This window comes from Osmia lignaria, unplaced genomic scaffold (genome assembly GCF_051020975.1).
Source record: "Osmia lignaria lignaria isolate PbOS001 unplaced genomic scaffold, iyOsmLign1 scaffold0080, whole genome shotgun sequence".
NCBI lineage: Eukaryota > Metazoa > Arthropoda > Insecta > Hymenoptera > Megachilidae > Osmia > Osmia lignaria.
The window spans coordinates 27,501-32,500 of NW_027478221.1; positions in this window are offsets into that span (position 1 = coordinate 27,501).

The following is a 5,000-nucleotide window of genomic DNA, read 5'->3' on the forward strand; positions in this document are numbered from 1 at the left end:
AATAGCGTTTAACGATGGATCCACGGTACAGAATGCAAAAATATGATTGTTAAAATTTTCGACTAATCGGTTCTAAGAGGCGAAGCAATACGCCGCTGGGACTTTGAAATATTTCGGAGCGCACCTAAAGTTCGTTATTTTGGCTAAACGGAGCGAAAATCTGCATTTATACCATCACGGACGTTAGTTCAATAGCGTTTAACGATGGATCCACGGTACAGAATGCAAAAATATGATTGTTAAAATTTTCGACTAATCGGTTCTAAGAGGCGAAGCAATACGCCGCTGGGACTTTGAAATATTTCGGAGCGCACCTAAAGTTCGTTATTTTGGCTAAACGGAGCGAAAATCTGCATTTATACCATCACGGACGTTAGTTTAATAGCGTTTAACGATGGATCCACGGTACAGAATGCAAAAATATGATTGTTAAAATTTTCGACTAATCGGTTCTAAGAGGCGAAGCAATACGCCGCTGGGACTTTGAAATATTTCGGAGCGCACCTAAAGTTCGTTATTTTGGCTAAACGGAGCGAAAATCTGCATTTATACCATCACGGACGTTAGTTTAATAGCGTTTAACGATGGATCCACGGTACAGAATGCAAAAATATGATTGTTAAAATTTTCGACTAATCGGTTCTAAGAGGCGAAGCAATACGCCGCTGGGACTTTGAAATATTTCGGAGCGCACCTAAAGTTCGTTATTTTGGCTAAACGGAGCGAAAATCTGCATTTATACCATCACGGACGTTAGTTCAATAGCGTTTAACGATCGATCCACGGTACAGAATGCAAAAATATGATTGTTAAAATTTTCGACTAATCGGTTCTAAGAGGCGAAGCAATACGCCGCTGGGACTTTGAAATATTTCGGAGCGCACCTAAAGTTCGTTATTTTGGCTAAACGGAGCGAAAATCTGCATTTATACCATCACGGACGTTAGTTTAATAGCGTTTAACGATGGATCCACGGTACAGAATGCAAAAATATGATTGTTAAAATTTTCGACTAATCGGTTCTAAGAGGCGAAGCAATACGCCGCTGGGACTTTGAAATATTTCGGAGCGCACCTAAAGTTCGTTATTTTGGCTAAACGGAGCGAAAATCTGCATTTATACCATCACGGACGTTAGTTCAATAGCGTTTAACGATCGATCCACGGTACAGAATGCAAAAATATGATTGTTAAAATTTTCGACTAATCGGTTCTAAGAGGCGAAGCAATACGCCGCTGGGACTTTGAAATATTTCGGAGCGCACCTAAAGTTCGTTATTTTGGCTAAACGGAGCGAAAATCTGCATTTATACCATCACGGACGTTAGTTCAATAGCGTTTAACGATGGATCCACGGTACAGAATGCAAAAATATGATTGTTAAAATTTTCGACTAATCGGTTCTAAGAGGCGAAGCAATACGCCGCTGGGACTTTGAAATATTTCGGAGCGCACCTAAAGTTCGTTATTTTGGCTAAACGGAGCGAAAATCTGCATTTATACCATCACGGACGTTAGTTTAATAGCGTTTAACGATGGATCCACGGTACAGAATGCAAAAATATGATTGTTAAAATTTTCGACTAATCGGTTCTAAGAGGCGAAGCAATACGCCGCTGGGACTTTGAAATATTTCGGAGCGCACCTAAAGTTCGTTATTTTGGCTAAACGGAGCGAAAATCTGCATTTATACCATCACGGACGTTAGTTTAATAGCGTTTAACGATGGATCCACGGTACAGAATGCAAAAATATGATTGTTAAAATTTTCGACTAATCGGTTCTAAGAGGCGAAGCAATACGCCGCTGGGACTTTGAAATATTTCGGAGCGCACCTAAAGTTCGTTATTTTGGCTAAACGGAGCGAAAATCTGCATTTATACCATCACGGACGTTAGTTCAATAGCGTTTAACGATGGATCCACGGTACAGAATGCAAAAATATGATTGTTAAAATTTTCGACTAATCGGTTCTAAGAGGCGAAGCAATACGCCGCTGGGACTTTGAAATATTTCGGAGCGCACCTAAAGTTCGTTATTTTGGCTAAACGGAGCGAAAATCTGCATTTATACCATCACGGACGTTAGTTTAATAGCGTTTAACGATGGATCCACGGTACAGAATGCAAAAATATGATTGTTAAAATTTTCGACTAATCGGTTCTAAGAGGCGAAGCAATACGCCGCTGGGACTTTGAAATATTTCGGAGCGCACCTAAAGTTCGTTATTTTGGCTAAACGGAGCGAAAATCTGCATTTATACCATCACGGACGTTAGTTTAATAGCGTTTAACGATGGATCCACGGTACAGAATGCAAAAATATGATTGTTAAAATTTTCGACTAATCGGTTCTAAGAGGCGAAGCAATACGCCGCTGGGACTTTGAAATATTTCGGAGCGCACCTAAAGTTCGTTATTTTGGCTAAACGGAGCGAAAATCTGCATTTATACCATCACGGACGTTAGTTTAATAGCGTTTAACGATGGATCCACGGTACAGAATGCAAAAATATGATTGTTAAAATTTTCGACTAATCGGTTCTAAGAGGCGAAGCAATACGCCGCTGGGACTTTGAAATATTTCGGAGCGCACCTAAAGTTCGTTATTTTGGCTAAACGGAGCGAAAATCTGCATTTATACCATCACGGACGTTAGTTTAATAGCGTTTAACGATGGATCCACGGTACAGAATGCAAAAATATGATTGTTAAAATTTTCGACTAATCGGTTCTAAGAGGCGAAGCAATACGCCGCTGGGACTTTGAAATATTTCGGAGCGCACCTAAAGTTCGTTATTTTGGCTAAACGGAGCGAAAATCTGCATTTATACCATCACGGACGTTAGTTTAATAGCGTTTAACGATGGATCCACGGTACAGAATGCAAAAATATGATTGTTAAAATTTTCGACTAATCGGTTCTAAGAGGCGAAGCAATACGTCGCTGGGACTTTGAAATATTTCGGAGCGCACCTAAAGTTCGTTATTTTGGCTAAACGGAGCGAAAATCTGCATTTATACCATCACGGACGTTAGTTCAATAGCGTTTAACGATCGATCCACGGTACAGAATGCAAAAATATGATTGTTAAAATTTTCGACTAATCGGTTCTAAGAGGCGAAGCAATACGCCGCTGGGACTTTGAAATATTTCGGAGCGCACCTAAAGTTCGTTATTTTGGCTAAACGGAGCGAAAATCTGCATTTATACCATCACGGACGTTAGTTTAATAGCGTTTAACGATGGATCCACGGTACAGAATGCAAAAATATGATTGTTAAAATTTTCGACTAATCGGTTCTAAGAGGCGAAGCAATACGTCGCTGGGACTTTGAAATATTTCGGAGCGCACCTAAAGTTCGTTATTTTGGCTAAACGGAGCGAAAATCTGCATTTATACCATCACGGACGTTAGTTCAATAGCGTTTAACGATCGATCCACGGTACAGAATGCAAAAATATGATTGTTAAAATTTTCGACTAATCGGTTCTAAGAGGCGAAGCAATACGCCGCTGGGACTTTGAAATATTTCGGAGCGCACCTAAAGTTCGTTATTTTGGCTAAACGGAGCGAAAATCTGCATTTATACCATCACGGACGTTAGTTTAATAGCGTTTAACGATGGATCCACGGTACAGAATGCAAAAATATGATTGTTAAAATTTTCGACTAATCGGTTCTAAGAGGCGAAGCAATACGCCGCTGGGACTTTGAAATATTTCGGAGCGCACCTAAAGTTCGTTATTTTGGCTAAACGGAGCGAAAATCTGCATTTATACCATCACGGACGTTAGTTTAATAGCGTTTAACGATGGATCCACGGTACAGAATGCAAAAATATGATTGTTAAAATTTTCGACTAATCGGTTCTAAGAGGCGAAGCAATACGCCGCTGGGACTTTGAAATATTTCGGAGCGCACCTAAAGTTCGTTATTTTGGCTAAACGGAGCGAAAATCTGCATTTATACCATCACGGACGTTAGTTTAATAGCGTTTAACGATGGATCCACGGTACAGAATGCAAAAATATGATTGTTAAAATTTTCGACTAATCGGTTCTAAGAGGCGAAGCAATACGCCGCTGGGACTTTGAAATATTTCGGAGCGCACCTAAAGTTCGTTATTTTGGCTAAACGGAGCGAAAATCTGCATTTATACCATCACGGACGTTAGTTCAATAGCGTTTAACGATCGATCCACGGTACAGAATGCAAAAATATGATTGTTAAAATTTTCGACTAATCGGTTCTAAGAGGCGAAGCAATACGCCGCTGGGACTTTGAAATATTTCGGAGCGCACCTAAAGTTCGTTATTTTGGCTAAACGGAGCGAAAATCTGCATTTATACCATCACGGACGTTAGTTTAATAGCGTTTAACGATGGATCCACGGTACAGAATGCAAAAATATGATTGTTAAAATTTTCGACTTATCGGTTCTGGATCACTGAAAAATCAAAAAAAATTATTAATTTTGATTAATTAAATTACATATGTAGTTTTATATTGTTATAGTCTCGTATTTGTTAATGTTTTGTCGTAAGAAAATGCAAAAATATCGTTTTAATGTTTTCGTCTCATCGGTTCTGGATCGCTGAAAAATCAAAAAAAAATATTAATTTTGATTAATTAAATTACAAATGGAGTTTTATATTGCTATAGTCGCTTATTTGTTAATGTTTTACCGTAAGAAAATGCAAAAATATCGTTTTAATATTTTCATCTCATCGGTTCTGGGCGGTTTTAAAATTTTTTAAAATATTAATTAAACCCATGATTTACATGAGAATGTGAATTTATTATGTCCTGCATGTTAATTTATTAATTTTCATGTATAGAACGTTATAAAATGAAAGGATATGTTCGACGATATTTTCAGTCTAAGTTTTACCGTGCCGGCGGGATGGTACGCTCTCACGGCGGTTTGCACAGGCATACGCCTGGGCGTAAGCCCATGCGTCGCCGACCTAGCGGCCGGCCGTTCGGTATTTATAGGA